This window comes from Callospermophilus lateralis, unplaced genomic scaffold (assembly GCF_048772815.1).
Source record: "Callospermophilus lateralis isolate mCalLat2 unplaced genomic scaffold, mCalLat2.hap1 Scaffold_805, whole genome shotgun sequence".
NCBI classification, from domain to species: domain Eukaryota; kingdom Metazoa; phylum Chordata; class Mammalia; order Rodentia; family Sciuridae; genus Callospermophilus; species Callospermophilus lateralis.
The window spans coordinates 718318-742218 of NW_027516097.1; the positions used below are offsets into that span (position 1 = coordinate 718318).

The 23901-nt window shown below is 31.7% G+C and overlaps 1 long non-coding RNA gene across 1 annotated transcript; it reads left to right on the forward strand.

Moving 5' to 3' along the window:
• Positions 1-1647: 1647 nt before the first annotated feature.
• On the forward strand, positions 1648-13874 carry LOC143389815 (uncharacterized). The gene is made up of 3 exons (XR_013090174.1): positions 1648-1767; positions 8362-8424; positions 13762-13874. It is a non-coding gene; the product is annotated as an uncharacterized LOC143389815 (long non-coding RNA).
• The last annotated feature ends 10027 nt before the right edge of the window (positions 13875-23901 follow it).

Sequence of the window (23901 nt, forward strand, 5' to 3'; positions counted from 1 at the left end):
GGCTTTGGGTACTTACCTTTGAATGTGGGTATGTCTGGTACTTGAATTAAATAAAATAATATAAAGCCATGCTCTGAAGACTTAGAGCAAGAGAAGCTATCCAGCATTCTTCCCTGCAAACCATTCATTTCATGCTGGAACTAGACATGCAGAACACTAATGTAAGCAGTGCAGTCCTCTCTCATTTTTCCCCTTAATAATAATAATAATATTAATGATAATGATAGTAAATGTTGTTATGACATCTTAGAATGAGGCTTTCAGTGTACTTTTCATACATTGTATTATTTAATCCATACAATCATTCAGTGAGTAGAAAAGGCAAATAGTGCCCTGTATTTTAGATATGAAGAAGTTTAAAGAGGATATCTTATTTACTCAAGATTACATGGCTTGGAAGGCATAATGTGAGATTCAACCTCAGTTCTTTTGATTCCTGACCTAGTGCTTTTGTATAATACCTAAGCACACGTTTCATAGGACTTCATCATAGTCTGTTCCTCACATGCATGAGGAGAGTATAGTCAAGTGATCAATGAGAATGTTGGTAGGCAATTGACCTTTCCATTGTCAACTAACAGATATAATTGAATATTTTCTATTTTGAACACTAAATGATAAATTTTGTGTTAGTTCCCTTTAAGAGAAGTCTCAATATTAAATTCTTCACACAGTGCAAAAAGTTGACTTAACTCTTTCTTATAACATTTTATAAGTATAAATCCAGGATAATGAGCCTGTAAAGGAGAGGTCACATTTACTATAGATCTATTTGTTTTGTAGTTATGAAAGGGTGATATCAGTAGGCCTTTCTAGAGTGATTTTTCAAGCTTTGTGAAACTTAGACCTATATATGAATTTTTAAAAAAATTATGTCACAGCATAAAAATAGCTATGGAATGTGCTCTTTTGATAGTCATACAATTTTTATTAACTCCTAATTACTCATTAATAACTGTGTTTACACATAACTGATTTTACATTAAGTGAATAAATATCAAATTTAACTTTATTTAATTGTTTTGAACATTTGGAGTAAATAAGACTAAATACAATTGTAGTTTATGTGTACTCTTTCAAAATACTTGATGTTTAAATGGTTTTTGTACAGTGATATTTTAATAGTAATATAGTGATTTTTTTGAAGTAAATATATTCTGCATTCTTGTAGGTTACTATTCGAGCTTCAGTTGGACCTCTTCAGTCAGGATCTTCACCTACACCTTCCATTAATGCAAGCACTTCTACCCTTCAGCTCTCACCTCCAAGGACTAAAAATATAACTGCTAAAAATCCCACAAATCGAATACAAGTAAACCTAATACAACCAAATCCAATGCAAATAAACCTAATGGAAATAAGCCTAATGGAAGTAAATCTAAATACAAATCAAAAATCTCTAATATGCAAAAGAAACAAAGCACATTGGCTAATAGCAATAAAAAAAAATCCAAGTTAATACTGCATTGAGGAACTTAAGGTGATGTTTTATTCCTAATATACAATACCAATTTAAATTTAAGTATAAAAACATTATACTTTAGTTAATTGGAATAGTAATATGGCTCTTACTTATTACTTTTGTTTTAAAATATATTTATACCATTTTCTTTGTGTCTCCACAAGGTGTCGTCGGGGCATTCACAAGTGCATTGAGTGCTGTTCTGAAATAAAAGATTTTGCAAACCATTTTCCTACATATGTCCACTGTAGCTTTTGCAGATACAATACTAGCTGTAGTAAAGCCTATGTAAATCATATGATGAGGTAAGAAGAGTTAAACCTGTAAATTGACAACTAAAATTATAGTACAGGAAGTTTTTGTTTTGAAGCAAAGTTATCCCTATTAGAAACTAGTTTTTCTCCTCAAAGAGCCAAAAGGACCTAGCAGTAAGGAACTTTTAAGATACTATCTGATGTTATTTTCCAACATAGTAACTCAAGTAATTACTGGTCTTAAATTGTAAGAACGGTTAATTAAACTAATAAAATTAGGATAGGTTTGTTGGGAAAATAATTTTTCTGTTTTTTTATTTTTCCCTATAGGTATTTAAAAATGGTGATTTTCAAATAAAACTTTAAGTGTTTTAAGCTTATTTAGCATACAAATAAATGTCCTCATTAGGAATATCCTCTTCAAATTAGTCACTTTGAGAGAAGCTGTGGTTTTGTGATGAAATCCAGTTATTACTGCTTCTGCTCATAGAGGAATAGCTGTACCTAATGGATTGATAGTTGAAACTATTAACCTTTTATTCAACTAGTAGCTGTAGCTTTTTAATTAATAGCTAACATTATTGGAGGATTTTCAGTGATGTTAGGAACTTCATTGAATCTGGTTTTCTTTCTATGGTCCTTCATCTGTCAGGCCATCTATACATACATTTGTTCAGTGAAAAGGAGACACTCTTCTGGTTATGATGCCACCGTTGGAATTCTTTTTCATTAATTCATTTAATTTATGTTGTTTAAGTACCTATCATTACACTATGCTAAGAAACCCCTTCAGAACCCACATTATTTTCATTTGTATTTCTTTAATAGGAGAATATTTTATTCTATCAGGGTGGATTTTTTATCTTTAAAAATAGTTATTCCATTATAAATGTGATATACTGCTTATTCATAGTGAGTTTGTTACATTTAAATAAACATTAGAATTAATGTATAACTGAGTTTCTTGGAGATCATGACATAACCTCTGTTTTGCTTTCTTATCATTATCAGATACTGCGTTTCCAGAATTCTCCTACCTTTCATGGAAACTTTAGCCCTTCTCTCTCAGTTTTTCTGCCTTGATGATTGGCCTACCTCCTGGTGTTTTGGCTTCTTTAGTGCCAGCACTTCACATCAGCTTTTAAGTTTTGGGTCCTCTTCATTTTTAGTCTCATCCTATATACTCTTCATTCCTTCTGAATTCTTAATACTCTATGATGTTCAGAGTTTTGACTCTTTTTGCCAGTCTAGCAGCATTCATCTAACTTTATAGTCATCGTGGTCCTCTGTTTCGAATCCTGTTCTTTTCTTTGTCTTCTACATTTTTATTCATGCTCACCTAGCATAAAAGCCAGTTTAAGATTTCAGCCTCTTCCCCTTTCCATCTTTATGTATGCTTAATTCTAGAATACAAGAGTTTATTTATTCATTCTGACTTTATAATCTTTAACTTTGATTAAGACCTATCTCTTTATTTTTCTTTTCAAAGACCTCCTTATTTTTACCTACAGTGTTTGTTTAATCCTTTTTCAGTATCCTAAAGATTTTATTTTCATCTTTCAGTTGTTAACCCAACTTATTAATTGCTCAATTGAAGGTCATCTTTTTCATTTTTCCTTAAATTAGCTCTTTTCAACTCCAAATATTTTTCTTCATCCAGATATTAATCTCAGAAATTAAGCTTGTCCCATTTCTCCATAGCCAGTTCTATCTTTTATCTCCTTCAATTCATCATAAACTAATTCAGTTAACTTGTATCTTCATCCCTATGTCACTATTGGTCTTCTGCTTATAAACACTTTCTTTAATTTTAGGATGAGGGAGCTGTGTCCTTCCTGCGTATTTTCTTTATTTCTTGTCTGCCTTTTTCCATCAACATTTTTCAAAATGTTTGTTGCCAGCTTAATTGTGACTCATTTCTTTACCCTTTTGAGTATCATCCCTACCTATCAACTAACACTGACCCTTTAAAGATTATTGTGTCACGTACTTATCACCACACTTTTCCTCTTTTTTCATTCTTTACTCCTTAACTTTATTTTTAACGTTGTTGCCACTCACTTTTGAAACGTTTCTCTTTAGTCTCTATTAAGCGGTTAATACCATTTTTCTTCTTTTTAGGTAACAACTCTCTTTCATTGCCTGTCTCCAACTGTTTATAGTCCCTTTCTTAGTAATTTTAGCACTTGCACTTTCAGCTTTCAACTTGAAATCTTAGAATTTCAATCTTTTGTTTTTCTAAGATCCAAATCTGTGTTTCTAATTATTTTGTAGATACTTTTACCCTAGACCCACTGGCATCTCAATAGAACAACAATAAAAGCCAAATATTATTATCTGTCTCAGATTCACATTACTATCATCCCAACTTTTTAAGTTCCATCTCTTTCAGGGCACCATTTTGTGTGAATGTTTAGCTCCAGCTAGAAATAATTTACTGCTCCAAGTTTCTGAAACTCAAGAAGTTCTTTGGATTCACTGTGCATCATGGCTTCCTGAGACTGCCTCCCAACCACTGCAGTATCTGATAGACCTATTGCTCTAAACCAGGCCCCATTATATTTTCCCCTAGTATACTTCTGGGTAGAATGCTAATCTCTTATTCTGTTCAAAACACAAAGCTACCTAAGGATGTCTTTTATTTTGCCCTTAATTTCTAAAGGATCAAATTGGAAAGTATTTTGTGTTTCTTAAACTAAGGTTCATCTGGCCTTCCTTCTCCCATTTATCATAGGTTTCCTTCCTGTCCTGAAGAACTTCCAAATCCATTATATCTCCAACCATTTGCAGTTGGCTCAAGACATTCTTCTTACCCTTTTTCAAACCACCCAAACCTGCATTTCATTGCCATCACATATACTCCTTATTCATTGTTAGCTCCTTTCTCCTTTTTTTTTGTTTTGTTTTTCCTTCATTGATACTGTTGTTTCCTTTGCCTTCTCACTGAGTAGCACACCCTTATTTCCACTTGCTGCAGATACTTGATCTAGGTTTGAAGTTTTTATGAAGGGAAGCTTCATTTCTCCAAAAGATGTGTACATTCAGTTCTTACCCTATACCATACCAACTCTGTAGCCTTTCAAGTAGTCTTTCTTTCTGGTCTCATACCTGCCCAGTCTTCTATAAAGAGAGACTCTGATCTTCATAAGTTGGCTAATCTTTTCAAAAGTATTTTTCTTCCCATACTTATTTTATATAGTAGTTTTTTCTTATTCTTTATTAGTCCCCATGACACCCTGTCCTTCCCTCCCAGTTCATCTTTCAAATGCTCAATTCTTTTGATTTGTGTACCATTCATCTGATCTGCCTTTCATTTTGTTTGTGTATGTAGAATCTCCTTGAGAAGTGGTCTTTGTATTTATCATATCACTTACTACTTTATAAACTATAAATGATAATCATTATTTATAATTAGAAGAGGCCCCAAACGTAATCTCAAAGAAGAGATTAAAAAATCTTGAAGCTGTTGAAACATCTTTAAAGTCAGACTCTTTGAAGGAAACAGATCATTAACTTCATAATTATAAATTATTTTTTAAAAATAGTATTACTGGGGTCAGTTATTTGAATTATTGTACTTTGCTAATAGCTTGTAAGTGGTAATCGAAATCACCTGAGAAAGTGAAAATTAACTACTATATAATATTACTGTTATTCCTCAAAAAGATATATGAGACAACTTTTTCTTCTACATGTAAGAGAATTAAGTTAATGGACATTACTAATATCTCTTTTTAATAGTATTTATATCACCCAGATTCATTTTCACAAATACTGATTATTACATACTAGGAAGGTAAAGTTTGTGTTTTAGTCAAAAGACCTGACAAAAACAATTAGAGAAGGAAAAGTTTATTTTGGAGCTCATAGTTTTAGAGGTCTCCGTCTGTAGATGGTTGACTCCATGGGCCTGGGCCTGAGATGAGGCAGAATATCATGGTGGAAGCAAATGGTGGAGGAAAGCAACTGGGAACATGGCATCAGGAAGGAGAGGCAGAGCACTCTCATGATCACAAAATATATATCCAAAGACGAGCCTCCAGTCACACCCTACCTGCCTACAGTTACCACCCAGTTAATCCCTATCTGGGATCAATGCACTGATTATGTTAAGGCTCTCATAAACTAATTGAGTCATCTCTAAACTTTCTTGCATTGCTCACACATGAGCTTTGGGAGGCATATGAAACCATACAGTTTTCTAGAAAGTGTGATAGGCAGGTAGTATTGGGGGTCAAGTCCTTGCTGTTAATTTTTGCTAATTAGTAGGAGAAATATGTTTACCTAGGTTAATGTGATAAGCAGATGACTATGAGAGCACAGAGAAGGTAAGAATAAATTCTTTAAATAAGAAGTAGAAAAGACTTTCTATAAATGACATTTCTCTTAGGCTTTGAAGAAAGATGTTAAACGTTTCCAAGTAAAACGAAAGCTGTTGTAATGATTTGTTCCTGTACACAGAGTTCTGTGTCACTGTTGATTTTTTTCTTGCATTAATTTATGAATATATATTCATTCCACATTTATTTATTAGCATTTATTCTGTGTCAAACCATCTTCTTCTCTTTCACTCAACCATGAATTCTAGGGCAGGTGACTTACCACTCTAGTTATTATATCATCATTCTACAGTGTCTTAAATAGTAGGTATACCATCAATATTGTTGGATGTTAAGGAAGTCATTCCTTTTGTGTTTCTCAGAAAGTTAAGTTGTTTCTTACATGGAATCAAGATTATTAAGGAAAATATGGTCAAAGAGGGATTTTGTTCTCAATTTCCTTGAGGTATAATTTATACCTAATAAAATTTACCTATTTGTGAAGAACAATTCAATGAGCTTTTGGTAATTATAGTCATGCAGTTGGGTAGCAGGTTTTTTAGACCTACGTCTTAACACTGTATTTTTACTGTATTGAATAAAAGTCTTAGCCTTTTCTGTTTTCTTAGGTGTGTTTCTGTATTTCTATCAACTTTGTGGAAATAGGGAAGAAAGGTAGCTTTTTCCTCCTTTTTATTTGTGAGTTGTGATTCACTTTTCCATTCTTACATTACAAAAAATTGCAGTTGTAGAAGTTATGTAGTAAATACAGATGAGTTACAGAGGCAGTATAAATGCTTTTTTTTCCAAAGATAGGGAACTCTAAATCATAACTGGATTCAGACAACTAAAAATTTAATTAGGAACATTTGTAGATATTTGGTTCAAGTTATAGATAGATGTGGAAGCCATCAAAAAGACTCTAAAATATATTTTTTCTCTCTCCTTATCAAAGAATAAACAAAAACAGTATACTTATTTGAAGAGAAAAAACTTTAAAATGTCATTAAAAAAATAACTTATTTTGAACTGAACCTGGTGATACATACTTGTAATCCCAGTGACTTAGGAGGTTGAGGCTAGAGGATTCCAAGTTGGAGGCCAGCTCATCAATTTATGAGAGACCTAGTCTAAAAATAAAAAGGGCTGGAGGTATATTTCACTGGTAGAGCACGCTGGGGTTCAATCCTCAGTAAACCTGCCTCCCAGTCTTGGACTCATTCCTCTAAGGAAACAATGATTTATATAATTTTTTGCACACAATTTCAGGGCTTCCAAACCCCCTGATCTCTCTAAAAACTGTATTTTTGTGATAATATCTTAAATTCATAAATCTCCAAATAATAGTTACCCTAGCTTGAAGAAATGATATTTGAAATCTTCTGAGGCTGTTTTCTAGGGATTATATTTAGCCAGAACATTTCTGTTCCTTTACATACATGTGCCACTGATGTGAGTAGCCATTTACCTAGTTTGTTGGCTACTGCTTTTCAAACTTTAACTTATGTAAGAACCACTGAAAAACTTGTTAAGGCAGTTTCCTGGATCCCACTGCCAGAGATTAATTCAGTAGGTTTGTGAAGAGCCTAAGATTTTGCATTTCTAAATAAACTCTCAGGTGATGGTGATACGGTTGTCTGTGACTTTCAGATATAGTGTGCTAAACTACTTCTGGTTTTCTAGTACAGAAAGCTTTCCTTATTGGCTACAATGTTTGGTCAATGTTTTTTTGTTCTGTGATTAGAGGAAGCATTAAGTTATGAGTTATGCTTTTTTTCTTAAACCTCTACTAACAATTACAAAGAACTGTCTAGATGTTTGAATTTACAGATGGTAAACAGTAATATTTAGCTGAAATAGTGTGTACTTTCTAGATCAATTAAATTCTGTTCCCCTCCCTCTATACCAGCATGTTAAGATTATTAAAAAGTTATTTTCAAAAAGTTGATTTCTAATAATAATTCAGATTGTAACAAAATTAATTTGTTAATAAAAATTTAGAATTGTTTTAAATGTATAATATATGAAAAATTTAGTTTGTTTTTTAACTCTTTGAGCATTTCCTTTTTACATAATGGTGAGGTATTGATCATCTAAGTATATGCTTAGGGAAAAAAGTATGTATCATTAGGAATTAAAAGCAAAATGGAATATCAGATCAAATGTTAAATTAAACAGAGTTAATGGTTCAGTATTTATTCTGTAGTCTTTTAAAAACTAGAAACTTAAGTACAGACTTGAAATATGTTTATAAATTAATATAATTATTATTATGAAATAATAGAATTCTATACTAAAATTATTAAAATGTCTTCTGTCTCTCCAGCTTTCACAGTAGTCGTCCAAGTAAAAGGTTTTGTATATTTAAGGAGCATTCTGAAGATCTCAGGTAACTAGTTGATTTTTTTAAATTCTTTCTACTAAACAATGGTTATAATTTACATTCTTTCTTGCATAACAAATTTATTGAAATATAATTCATATGCTGTACAATATGCATTTAACAATAAAATTAATAGGTTATGGTATTGTGCTATATTATACTATACAGTATAGTATAGCATCCAAACCTATAATAGGTTATAGTATTATACTGTACTGCTGCTGTACAGCAATGACCACAGTTAATTTTAGTACATATTGGTCATTCCAAACAGAAACCCTTTCCCCATTCATTAGTGGTTATCCCCATTTCTTTTCAACTCTCCCCATTACTAAGCAATCATGAATCTACTTTGTGCCTATGTAGATTAGTTCATTCTAGATATTTTCTACAAATGGAATGATAGACTGTGTATGTAGTCTTTTCCAACTGCCTATAAAGGTTTATGTATATTGTAGCATGCATGTATGAATGCTTCATTTTTCAAAGTGCTGAATGATATTCCATATTATGAATATGTCATAGTTTAGCCATTCATTCAGTTCATTTTCACTTTAGGTTGTTATAATGCTACATTGTGAACATTTACATATTAGCTTTTATAAGGACATGTCTTTTTATTTTTCTTTAGTGTATACTTAACATTAAATTTGCTGGATTTTATAGTACATTGATCCTTTTGAGGAACTGCTAAATTGCTTTTCAAAGTAGCCTCATTATTTACATTCCCACCAGCAGTGTATGAGGGTTCTAGTTTCTTCACAATCTTTTGTAACATTCTGTATTATATCTTTTTTGTTATAGTCATCCTAGTTGCTAGGAAGTGCTGTATCATTGTGGTTTGCACTTTTAAATTAAACTGTCTGGGAGTGCCAGTTTGGAAATCTGAGTGATTCCTAATGGATATTATATTGTTCCTTATAAGACCTGAGATATGCCATTAATCTCTTGGTAAATTTATTTCATTGGTGACAAATGGTGTCAAGATGAAATTCTCATGCATTTGCATTGTAAAATGAAAGGAAAAATCAGGCCCACCAACAATATTTGAATATCAAAAAGTTACTTAAGATACCTATTAAAGTGACGCTGTTAATTTTTGAAGCACATATATGAAACCACTGAAATTCTTGAAATCAGTAGTCTTCATAATTCTTTTTTGTTTGTTTCTTTTTCAAATAGAAGTATACATCTTAGCTTCTGTAAAGAAACTATGGATGAATGTTGATAATTAGCATTGGTTATACCACACACTGAATTCAAAATCCATTGAGCACCATTTTTTAAAATTCTGATTTCCTTTGTTTCTTTTTCTTTGTTTATTTTCTCCTTATGTTGCTATTCTCCTTGAAATAACAATATCTTTGTTCCACCAAACTAATTTATTGATAAGTATAGCCAAAGAATTGTTTGATGCTTTGGGTTCATGGAAAAGGAGGAAGAGGGAATGGCATTATGTCTTAGGATCTTTGTGCTTATTATCTCCTATGCATAGTTTACTCTTTCCCAGATATTATATGGTTATTCCTTTATCTCCACTCTGACAGTGATCCTTTCCTTAATTACTGCATTTGAAATTGTATCCACTCCCCCCATGCTTCACTCTAGCACTTTTACCTCCTTTTAATATTTTTTTCATAGTGCATTTGCAATACTGTATATTTTACTTTTTGTTTGTCTGTGGTCTGTGTTCTCTTAATACATTCTATGTGGCTTGTGGGTTTTTTTGTTGTTGTTCATTTGTTTTTGTTTTTTTAAGCCTAGCATATAGTAGGCATTCAGTAAATATTTGTTGAATAAATTAATGTATATGGAAAAAATATGTATTTGGACAAAAGGTCCCATTTATGATGCTGAGCCAGTAGCTCACAGGAAGATAAAAAATAATGGTTCAATATTAAAACTTTTAGTCTCATTAGAGTGTTTATTGTATTCAGAGAAATTGATTGTTACTTGAGGTACTGCCTTAATAAAGACTTTTATAAGAATGAATAGGATTTATTGCATTTTAAAAATCAGATTTTAATTTGATTTTTACCTCATTGTAGTCTAGCTCAGTTGTGTGTTAGTTTTTTAAACAAATTATCTGAGTTTTTAAAGGTCTGGAGTGTTTTTCTCTCAACTACCATTATGTCTCACATTGGAATTGGTCAGTTTCTGTGAGTGTAACTTAGCATATTTATAAAATTCCATATCCCCCAATCTTTGTAATTACTTATTGAAATGGAATACTTTTTATTGTGTATATTATGTGTATTATGCATTTATCATGTATGTATTGTAGCAGGTTCTGTGTAGATGATAGGGATAAAGCAATCTTGGAACTAGCCTTCAGGGAATGTTGTTCATTAGGTGGGAAATAAAGTATGAACAGAAGTAACTATGGATTTTAATAAGTGCAATAAGTTATTTCAGAGAAGTGAGAGATTACTTGGAATGATCTGGATAGGAATTAGGTTTACTTTGTTTTTAAGGATGAGTGTTTTTTTTTTTTAACTGGCAGAAGAAGCAGAGGGATCTTCTAGTTGGAGAAAATAGCACAAAAGTGCAGAAATGAAAAAGAGAAGGCATACAGAAAGTATGGCTAGTAGTAAATGGATGGAACATGATGTTTTTGTGATAGTAATGGACTAAAGTCTGTAGCAACAATTTTGAGCTTACAATCATATTGGAATGCATTGAAAATTAAACTTAGGAAATTTGGACTTAATTCAGAGGGCACTGGAGAACCATTAGTGTTTTGTGTAGATTCAAGTAATACTGAAGGAAAGTTGAATTCAGGGACATACAAGGTGAGTTGTAGGTGCATAAATCATTTAGATTAGGGATCTGAATTAAGGTGGTGAGGTGGTATTACATTGAGTTTATGATGTAATATGGGCTCTGGAATCAAAGTGCATAATTTTACACCTGATTTTGACCTTTACCAGCTCTATGTCCTTGGTAGGCTACTAAGCTAACTCTGTACTGTATAAAAGGGTAATAATTATAACACTTAACTCTTCAGGTTGTTGTAAGATTTAGATGAGATGATATGTTTAAAAGCAGCCTGGCACAGATAAGTACTCAATAAGTTGTTAATATTATAAAATGCTTGACATATTAAATGTTTTAAGAAAGGAGAAAGTCATAGGTAACTATGGTTTGAGCTTTAGTGTCAAGTGAAATGGGACCATAAGAAAGTCAGGAGGAGATGACTTGGGGAGAAAGCAGATGATTTTAGATTTGATGTGCCAGTGAATTCTCTCAGTGCACACATATATCATGCTATTAGAATAGAACTTAAGGAGGAGAAATCAGTCTGAAGTATCCTGTTTGTTTGTATTCATATACTGGTAAAACATATATATTATGTAATGAACATCAAATATATGAACGTTGAATGTATATATTTTGTATTAAACTGATAATAACAGTGATCAGTTAAATGATCATTTTTTTTTCACCTAAACAAAATTTAGGTGAAACTTTGATTTATTAGAGAGATTCCAAAGACTCTTATAGACCCCTAAGTAGAGGAGCAACAGGCAGAGCAAATAAGGAAAACAAAAAGTCATCAAGAACTTACTTTAGTTCTCTCTGCTTTGATCTGCTAAGACGGCACAATGCTGTCTTATTTTCTCTGGACTTGGGTTTCTTTCTGCTTTCTCTGTACAGACCATCTTTTCTCTACTAATGACCCAACTATAATATTCCCAGACTCACATATTTTCCCAATATTGTGATTGATTAAAAATTCCAATTACAAATCCCTGTTTAAAAACAGATTGAGTTAGTCATGCCATCCCTTTTTAAATTATCTATATCCAGTGGAACAGGCAGTAGCCTGTTCTTTACCAGTGAAAATCTTTTTAGTATCTATGAGGGCAGTTTGTTCATAGAAAAAATTGTAGTTAGTTATTTAAGCTAAGTATTTTACATTTTAACTTTCTTTAAGCTTTTAAGTCTCCATACTCCATTTAGAATTTTAGAAATACTCCATTTAGAATTTGAGTACTTTTTAGTAATCACTTTCTAGAGGAACTTTAATTTAATGTAAGATAAAGTTCATTTAAATTGAACAGACTGAATTTTTTTCAACAGTGACATTTAAGTTCAAATTACTTTAAACAATTTAGTGTCATTTATCCATTAAATATACTTGATTTTCTTTTAAAGGGCACTTCAAATGCTTGACCCAACTAGCTCCCAATTGCTTAACATTTTAATAAATCTAATAAGTTCAATTATATAGTGGCTTTCTAAATTCTCTGAACCATCTCAATATTTTTACAGTCTTAATAATATTTAAGATACTTTTCAACTAAAAGTCACGAGACCAAACACATTTTAAATATGAATCTTAAGGCCATTGACACATAACTTTAATATGCCAATTATGTTTAAATACTTCAGATAGCAAATGTTATTCAGTTTAATTCAGTGAGTATAAGAACTATTCTAGACTCAGCAAAAGTTTTTCATGATTTTGGGACTTGTTTCCTAACTTCCTTTGAAAGTCCTTAATCATTTCATGTGTTATTTAAGAATCAAGAACATACTGGAGTTCTCCCTGCTTTGACCTGCTAAGGCAGCATGATGCTGTCTTTATTTTCCCTGGACTTGAGTTTCTTTCTCCTTTCTCTGTACAGCACTCACAAGTTTTGTTAAAGAGAATGAGTAGTATAGGCCCCATCAGGTAGGCAATAGCATTCACAGTGCTGGGATGATGAGGATTCCAAATTTGTGGACTCCAACATTTTTATTAACTATGTCAGTTAATTCCATGTTAAATAATAACCACCCTTGGAAGATCATGCTAAAACCTTGGCATGTAGTGGCAGGTATCATACTATACTTCTAAATACTTTATAATTTTCTTCTAATTTTGTCCTCAACTAAATAAAACACTAGATTATAAATTTCATTCAAGTACTGACTGGCTTTTTTTTTGTTGTTATTCATAATAACAGTGATACAGTTATATAGACAACCTCAGTAAATATATATTGAGTGAATGAATGCTATTCTCACTTTGCAGATGGGCAGAGGAACAAATAGAATGTGACTTGCCTATATTGTTGCAAATTGTTAATGGAACCTAGACTGGTTGTAGGTCTTTTGACTGGTACAAAAGATAAATATTTATAAAACATAAATTCTCTATGTAAATAAGTAGTAGCAAAATTTGGACATAGCTGTACCATTTTATAGAGAATCATTTCAGTTACATCAAATTTATATAACAAATAACAAGTTACATTTATCACACAAAAAGATAATTTGTGGAAAAACAATCATTGAACTTGTATATAAATTTAACAACAGATAAAAACTTTTCTTTTATGCTATTTTTTTTAATAGGGGCATTACTCTAGTGTGCCTTAATTGTGATTTCCTAACTGATGTTTCTGGCTTAGATAATATGGCTGCACACTTAAGTCAACATGAAACCCATACTTGCCAAGTTGTAGTAGAGAAAGGTACGTATATATAACTGTGCTCTTGTGGATTTTGTTATTTATTCCATTATTTTTGGTCAACCACAATATGAACTCTTTACTAAATTGTTACTCTCATCATAGTTCATATGCTGTTGTAAATATAAAACTTTTCTTCTAATTTCAGTTTCTGTCTGTATCCCAAATTCTGAACATCTTTCTGAGTAAGTTTAATTTTTTTCAGTGCATTTTACTTTGATGGATTTTAGCACTTACTGCATTTTTAAGTGTATCATTAATAGCAATGAAAAATATTTTTTTAAAAGTTTTTTAAACCTGCTTGTTGAAATAGGTTCCTGCTCTGTGGAGCTCGTGACCTGGTGCAAGACAAGTTGGCATTTCCTAAGTTCAAAGTTCTGAGATATTTTCTTACACAAAGCCACTCAAGCAGCCAAGTTTATGACACTAGCTTTCATTATTCAGCTCTGTTCAGCTTGTAAATGGGTTCAGATTCCTGATCTACTTTATCTTTGTGTCAAGTTGACATATCTTAACATACATTTTGTTGTTGTTGTTGGTTTTCTATAAAAATAACTTATTGCTATGGTCTTTTCTTACTTTGCTTAAAATAATTTGTGTTTCTCTCTACTGCACTTGCCTTCAGAGTAATACATTCCAAGTGATATGGTTGTTTGTCTTCTGTTTTGTCTGCTTCTTAATTTCATGTCTTAAGTTTTTGGACCAGATGATTGTCCTTTCTCTCATTTGTTGTCTATCATTGCGCTATCTTTTTTTTCAGGTGCAGAAGCAGCCCAGAGATTTCAAAAAATATCCAGGGTACACCTGGACAGTGTCCCTCTTTGATGGACACAACTGATGACTGTTCTCTCTTTCCAAGGAATGTGAATTATTTGACTGTGGGACCTGCTCTAGGTTGTGGCCTCAAGAAATCATATCTTGGGGAAACTCCCTTCCTGCATGACTGGCCTCTTATAAGGCTGATGTTGATTTGGCCAGAGATGGCCTCGGGGCCCACCAAATTGAGCATACTTCCCACTGGCACCTTTGGTTCTCCATCTTAATAAGCTCATGGGCCAATTATAACTAAGAAAAACCTATCAAATCAATGGTTCATCATACAAATTAAAGTTTACTCATTTTGGCTGCTACCCATAAATCTTCCTGTATCCTGAATGCAATCCAAGAAATATAAAAAAAATCTAGTTGTTAGGAAATCATGACTATTTTTCATGTCCTTGGAACAATAGGTCTCTATAATTATGATTTAAAATCATAGTTATTTTTACTGTTATTTAAAATTATCATCCAGTATTAACTCTAAAATTTTCTCAACAATACCTATTCTCAGATTTTTTTTATTTTTAAAAAATTTAGTTTAATTTTAATAGCTTGATTTTATGTTCTCTAAATTTAGTGATATCTACTTTATGATATCTATTTTTCTATACTTTTCTTTAAAACTTATTCAGTGTTTATGTTTTTAAGAACACCAGGAGATTTCTTAAGAATTCTTTTCAGATTTCACTTAGCTACCTGTTGATAGCTTTATAGTATGGCTGTTCTCAGACAGTTATGATATCTTCTGTCTTGTTTCAGGATTATTATTTATATTACCTCAATAATTTTTGCTTTGAAGGTGTTAAAAATTGGTAAAGCTTGCAGATCTTAAAAACAAGTTTTAAAGTAACATATTTGTATATCTAATCTGTAATTTAATAAAATTTTTTTTGTTTAAATGTCTCATTCTTTGCTAGTAAACAATTTCTTATAAAAACTATTTTATCCTATTGCTTTAATTGTTATATGGAAGCATTGTTATGTGGCATGCAAACCTAAGAGCTAGTGCATCTTGCATTTTTTCCTCTAGCATAATTAAATTTCATTATACTATACTAATTTCTTGAATTTTAAAGACTAGCAAAGTGCCTTTTATGCCTTAATTGCCGTAAGGATCATCAGACTCTGAAATTATAACTCAGGTGTGGTTTCTTTTATTCTAAAATCAGAGATAAAGCCAGTTTAGATGACTGCTTATTTTGTAATGTTTACCTTATGAGTATTAATCAAGAAAATTAAATCCTGTTAGCTTTAATTATCTGGACAAATTTATAATGTAAATGAAGGATATTCCAAAATGTCCAAAGGTGGCTTGTTTCTTAGTATTGGACTTAGTAATATATTATTCTTTATTTCCTTATCTAGCTCCCTGAAGTTCATCTTCCTTCTTTCTACCCAATTTTTAAAAATTTTGCCCAGAAACAACAGTTTATTTCCATTTTTAACATTAGTTCTTTATATTTTATAGAATAGAAAATCTGCTTTTCCTTGATTGTAATTAAAAAATATGATATAGCAATATATGAGTACTATTTTATAATTTTTCTGAGACTTAATTTTTGTAGTATCAAGTTCATTTCCTTGAAGTATAAACTATATTATCACCTGTAACTTCATTTTTTAAAAATTGGTTTGACTAAAGCAGGACAAAGCTTGCTAATTATTGTAGGTAATTAGTTGAATTTGTGTGACACTAATAGGTTTTAGCTTAAGCCTGATCTTTCTTTATCATCAAGTTATTCTAAATAGTTGATTTGCCTCATCAGCTATTGCCATGTCACATGTTTATGCTTTTTGGTTACTGTTGAATAGGTCTAATTTTTAGATTGAGTCTATTGTCATTCTTAGTAAATGACTCTTAAGCTATAGAAACTTGGATTCTTGCCTTATTGTCACATTTTGGCAAAACATCTTGCCTATATTTTAGATGATGGTCAATACTTTGAAGAAGAATGAAGTAGGGAAGAGAAATATAGGAATATGGGGTAGAAATTAGGAGACCACCATTTTAAATCTGGTATCAGGGAAAACTTCGCGGACACATGACATTTTGAGTAGAGGCTTTTACCTATTTTTAAATTGAATTATCTCTTACCTATTGAGTTGTAGGTGTTCTTTATGTACTACAGATAAAAGTTCTTTATTTTTACAATATTTTCTCCCAATCTGTTGCCTAATTTTTGAAAACAGGATTATTTTAATTTAGTCTCCTTTATTCTGATTATTAGTATTTATTTATTTATTTTAAAATATTTATTCTTAAGTTTTAGATGAACACAATATCTTTATTTTACATTTATGTGGTGCTGAGGATCGAACCCAGTGCCTTGTGCATGCTAGCCGAGCACTCTACCACTGAGCCACAACTACAGCCCTGATTATTAGTATTTAACCAGGAGTTGAAAGCTATACTTTTTTTTCCTGACAAGAATCCTGCTTAGGGGCTGGGGCTGGAGCTTGGGCTTATTGGTAGAGTGCTTGCCTAGCACGTGCAAGGCACTGGGTTCCATCCTCAGTACCACATAAAATAAATACATAAAATAAAAGGTATTGGTTCCAACTACAACTAAAAAAATAACAAAACAAAAACTATTTAAAGAAAAAAAAGAATCCTGCTTAGGTTGATAGCCACTCCTAGCAAATTATATGTAGAAATATTCAAATAAAGAAACTATTACACTATACCTTCCCTGAACTCAGGGATGTATAGTTGACATTGCTAAGGGTGTATAGACCATGAATTCCTGTAAGAGTCCACATAGGTCAGCAAGAGTTAAAAAAAAGAAAGCAAATACAGAAAAAGGACAATGGGCCATATTTATTTGTACCTTCTCCTGCATAAGAATTCATAAAAATGTGAGACTATGAGTCAGTGAATGACATTTTAGGAAAATATATTGTGTGGTTTCCAGCTTTGGAAGCAAGTAAGTAAATGGATGAAAATTTGACTGAGTAACATGGTGGAGCTATCTTAGCAAATGTTAAGATTTTTTGTAAGAATTTCTTGCTTAATGATAAAGGATGCAGACTTTTCATAAAGAGGATAGAGGCCATTGAGAATACTACTTGATCTTTAAGGATATGATTGCATAGAATAGAACTCCTATCTAGTACTTGTTTTTTGGAACTGTGATGAACTTCTTCTTTAATTGCCTTTTCTACCTAGCACTTGCTGTCATTCCTACTCCCAGACCTCAACCAGAATAGCAATCTTATTTTCAAAATATTTTGCTAGCTTTTTTTTTTTTTGCATATACCATAAAACTCACTATTTTAACGTGTACAGTGAAGTGGTCTTTAATGTATTCACAATGTGTTATAACCATCACTATTGTAATTCCTAAAAATTTCTCCCACTCCAAGAAGAAACTTCATACCTGGTATCAGTCATTCTAAATTTTTCCATATCCTGGAAACCACTCATCTGCTTTCTTTCTCTATGAATTTACCTTTCCTGGACATTTCATGTAAATGGAATCATATAACATGACCATTTACATCTGACTTCTTTTTATATAGCATAATCTTTTTGAAGTTCATTCATAACTGTAGGTAGCATATTATCTGAGTTTCATTCCTCTTTATGACTGAATAATAGTCTACTGAATATATGTGCCAGGTTTTGTTGATGGACATTTTGGTTTTATGACTTTTTGATTATTACAAATAATGCTGCTGTAAACATTTGTGTACATGTGCTTTGTGTGAACATTTATTTTTAGTCTTTTGGATATATCCATCTAGGAGTTTGATGGAGCATACAGTTCCTCTGTATTTAATTATATTAAACTTTTCCACAACGGCTGGCACCAATTTACATTCCCATCAGCAATGTATGGGGGTTCCAGTTTTTTCCGTACTCTCCCTATGCCTATTATTTTCTTCATCTCTTTAAATTATATCCATCTGCATCGGTGCTAAGTAATTATTTTATGATTCTGATATGCATTTCCCTGATGTCTAATGATACTAAATATCTTTTCATGTGTTTATTGGCCATTTTTATAACTTGTTTAGAAATATGTCTAATCAAATACTGTGTCTAAAATTGGTCTCTTTTTTTTCCCTCGCTTTCTTCATAAGAGTAAGTCTTTGCCTTTTGCTGTCTCAGAAATAGCTTTGGATCTTCCCCATTGAGCTTGGACTAGCATCATAAGTTCATCCTGGAAAACTCACTCAAGGCCTACCTGCCATTTTTAGATATGATGATAACTGGGCAAGCAGTATTTTCTGTTTTTGATTTGTGGACGGCTTTTCTTTATTTTCCATTTAAAAATGTTTCAAAAGCATATTTTGATGGAGTTATTGTCATGGCTGTAATTTGATTTGGGCAAATCTCATTGGGAAATGAATTATGATAGAATGATAACATATCTATGGTTGATACTATTATTGGTGCTCACTGGAAGTGTTAAAGTAGAATCTGGACAACTATTTATTGGTTGTTTATAGAAGAAATTAGTGCATAGTAAAGAAAGTTGAATTATGTGCTTTTTGAGATTCTTTGCAGCTCTAAGATTCTGAAATTTGTCCCAGTGAAATGGTATAAAAAGTATCTTATTTCATCATTATTTTGTACAAACTTTTTTTTTTTTGGTAAAAAGTTTGATTCTCAGGGTAATGTAGATTTGCCTTGAAAATGTGGAATTACTTCAAAAACATAACAAACTATTATGCACTTTATTGTTTTTAAGAGATTTAATTTGTTTTACTTTGTTGCAGTTGAGATAGTTTGCTTTCAGTTCTAAAAATTTTTCTTCTTACAGATTAGCAAGACATCTACAAAAAGAGGCCCAAGCTCAACACAACAATTCTGAATTCACAGAAGAGCAAAAGGTACCATCAAATAATATCTAGATATATTCAATTCCAAATGAAATTGCTCTTGAGTCCATTAAGCAGAAAAATAAACAAAAAACTGTTATATTTAAGTAAAAAAAAATCAGATTGATTATGCTTTGCCTAACATTAAGTGAACATTTATACAGATATATAACTTATCACTTAATGAATTTCTTTACTTAACTATTTAGGCCTTATTTAACTCTAATGGAAGTCATCCACACTTTTAGTTGAAAAGCGTGGGTAACCCAAAGACTGGAGTTAATTCCGAGTCACTTGGAAAAACAGAAGGATTGGGAATAAGTGCATTCCACCTCAATGCTTAATTCTGAATTTTCATAACTCTTTATGTATCACCTCTCAAAGCAAAACAAAAAACACACACAAAACCCCCCAAACCAAAAAACAAATGGAAAAAAAAATTAGCTCAATTCAAGAAGTTGGCGTACAGATCTGTCAGCTAAATAAATATATAAGATTGCAAAATGTTTCAGTACTGTTCTTTCTTCCTTGAATTAAAATTTTTGTATATCCAGTTGATTCCCTGATAGAGATTATGTAAAAGGGGATACTTTAAAGTAACTTCATTCTAAAAGAAGAGAAGAAATGGGAGGAAACAACTCCCATTTTCTCCTGGCTCAGAGTAACTAGTTTTAAGTCAATTTTTAATCCTGTAGATAGTGAAAAATATGTGTTAGTCTTTTCCTCATCTCTTAAGAAAAGGCAGTGTGAAAATCCTGGTGACCTAATTCACTCTTATTAATACTTTTCTTTTTTTGCACAAGGGGAAATGGGAGTAATTTTTTGCATAACTTTTTAATTAAACCTAAGCAAGTTTTTAGTCCATAGGCCTGTGTTTATTAATTCTTAGTTACAGGAGTTTGGGGAGAAAAACCCCCCGAGGGTTAGCTGTATTTCTTGCCCAAATATATTTGTATTTTTAAAATATTTAAAATCTACTTCAAAAAAATTATGTTAATGCAATTTAAAAGGGTGTTTTTCTTTTTTTCCTTAATAAGTGCTAATATCCACAATAGATTTAAGAGACTTAGGATCTTAGTCCTGCAAAATAATTATCACAAAGGAAATAGCTGATATGCTTAAGGAAAGGAACAAAGACTGTACACTATACCACTTCTATAAAATTTGTGAAGTCTGTCTAGGAGTTGTTTATGAAATGATCAGCCGGCATCATTGAATTAAGACTTAAAATATCTAAATCTTGATAAATAGAATCTTAGATATCCAGGTACATAAATTTATAGTTAATGAAGTATGTTATAAATATGAAGACAAAATAAAAAAATGTAAAAAAGTTTTAATGATCCCATATTTTAGTCACCTGTTTGCCTTCAGTTAGTTAGATTTCTCCAGCATTTCTTGCTCAGGAGTAGAACCTGTGAGCCACATGGCCTGAGACTAAAGTCTTTTGACCTCCTAAAACATTCTAAAATTACAAAACAAACAGGTTAATATCAAAAAATGAACCTTGTTAAGTGATGAGGAAAAAATTAACTTTTTCTTGATTTTTTTTAGTATTCTGAGACGACAGTTGGTGTTGATAATGCTATTGATTCTTTAATTTATAGCTGTTCAGCTTGTCTTTGGTTATAAAGACCCCCAGATCTTGTACTCCAAAAGATCCAGGAGGCTGCAGGTCCTAGAGGAGAGAGCTGAGACCTAGAGTCAGGAGAGTTAAGTCTTGCATCCTGGCTTTGGCTCTGGGCCTGATTTTCCTTATATAAGAAATGAGAGATTAGAGAACTCTTAAGTGACTTTAAAAGGTCTTTCCTTCCTAAAACTCCAGTGACCTCTACATGTGAGGTGGTCTATACCTCCTCCTTTCCTGGAAGCCTGATTTCTGAGGAACATATTATTTATAATACCTGCCCAGGAGGCATTTCTGGCTGCCAGGTGTAACTGCAGACAGAGCTTCTGTCTGCCTGTCTATTCCTTGGTCTTGAAGAAGGACCCCAAGTCATTCTGTTCTACTATATAAGGCAAGTTATATGCATTTAAAGGTTTAAATTTCTGTGAAAATGCAAGTGAAATATTCACAACAGACAGAAACACTCATATTGATGTATAGGCCTTATATGATTGTTCCATAAGAAAAAAATTATCAAAGTCTTCAGTTAATAATGATTAGAAAAGAGAGGTCTTCAAGACATGTTCTGGGAAACACTGGCTCTTAAAAATTAATAGATTGTGTCTGTGTGTATGTGTGTGTGTCTGTGTGTTGTGCTAAGAATAGAACCCAGGTCCTCATGCTAGGCAAGCAAGCACTCTGTATATCAGTAAGCTACATCCCCAGCCCAATAGGCATTACTTGCACACAGTTTGTGACTTCTCTGGACTTTTAATATTCTAATGTGTATGTTGGATATTTTAAAGAGTTTGGTTGTGCAGTATTTTAAAAATTATTTGCTTTTGAAAAGCTCCCCTCCTTTCTTTACAGAATATTTCATTGGATCTAGTGTTCTAAAGAACATAATACAGGAAATTTTGACACATACTGTTAGATCTGCATTAAATACTATGCCTGTACATAAGCTGGAGAGAAAACTGAATTTATTTTTCTCCAAAAAGGAAAATAGAAAATGCTTTTAACCTTATTCTTTGCAAAAATATTGTTTTATTTTGAGTTATATTTCTTATGCTTATACTATTTCATGTATTGATAGCAGTGACGAGTTATATAATTATGCCAACCATTCAGTAGTTAGTGGAACTTTGAAAAATGTTTTTGGTCTTTAAAAACCAATCTTATTACTAAAGTGCTTTCTTTATGAAACTTTTTGCTGTCTAGTTCACAGTGAGCTCTCAAATATATTTGATGAATAAATGTTTTATTAAAATAAATCCTAATTTTTAAGAGAATAACATATTTTCCAATGTTTATTTTATATCTAAAGAATTCTAAAGCAGAACTACTAATCTGTCTAAACCAAATTAATTGGTGATAGAATAAAAACTTCACATTTATTTCCTATTTTTAATATTCTCAAAGATTTCTAGTTAAAACAAGAGTTTATGATTCTTATTTGATCCTCCCTCACGATTAGTTGCCTTAGCTTTCATTTTAGTTTTCAATAGTTTTGTCATTATAACAACTGGGTTTAGTGGCCAACAAAAAGCTGCCAAAAGCTTTCATTCCATGAAATTCCCTACTTTGGTGTAGTAGATTTTCTCATGTAAGATTCTGGACAAAATAGAACATCCTGTCTCATGACACATAGAAAGTTTTTCCCTGTTTTGAGTCAAACTTGGTGGTAATGAGAATCCCAGCACTATATACTTGTTTTATGTTTTATCGATTCCACCTTTCTACTTCCACTTTCTCTCTACCCCAGTGTTATCTCTCCTCCAACAGCTAGATGGAAGATGAGTGGCTGCTTAAATATTTAAAAGTTAAGTCTGGATTAAGAAAGACTGTACTGAATTATGTTTATTTTTAAACTGATTTTATTCATTATATAAATTGAATACATTTTAGCAAATTAATTTAGCTCATTAATTGTCCATTTTTATTCCATGTTTTTCTTTAACTGATCTTTAGGGCTCTCAATTTTCTTAGCAATGACAAACTAAAGTAGATAATACTCTAAAAATGATACTGTTTTCTGTTTCTTATCATATTAGCTATGAGCAATTAATTTGAATAAAATGCTAGTGATTTAAGTCTTTCTAAAAATCAAACATCACTTCAGTGCTTGGTTTAATGTACATTAATTAAAGTAGTCAATACTTATACTCTGGAATATGTGAACTTGTGCTTCTTTATCATTTTTCTGAACTGTTCATTTTAAGGAAGGTGACACTGTTTCAGTAGCAAGCACTTGATTTTGACATCAATAAAATCTACATGTTTTAAAAGTTATTGCCACAGCTGAAATAATAGTGTTTCACTTCTTTTTTAATACTGAAGCTGGGTGTGGTCCCTTAAAATAGTTATGAATAAGGCCTGTTGGTATTTTACCATAGTTCAGTACATTTCTGTATAAAAAGCTATTGCCTTTGCTTAACTTGAAGAAATGTTTAAGTGAGAATAGTTTGTTAGTGGTTTCTTATTGTTCAGGTACAACATTTTTATCTTAAATGTTTGAAGTGTGAAATAAAATGGATTTTAAAGTCAAAAAGGAAAAAAAGCTAACCACTATTTTGAAGATTATCTCATTGATACATCTCAATACAAGCAAAATTCTTTTATAAAATCAGTTTTGAAAGAATATAGTAAAGAATATAGCTAAATGGAATTGATTGAAGTGTGTGGTTTTATTGAATATCTTGTGTGTTGTATAGAAGGCATTGATGACTGGGACAAATTACTTAACCTGTCCATACTTCAGTTTTCACACCTGTA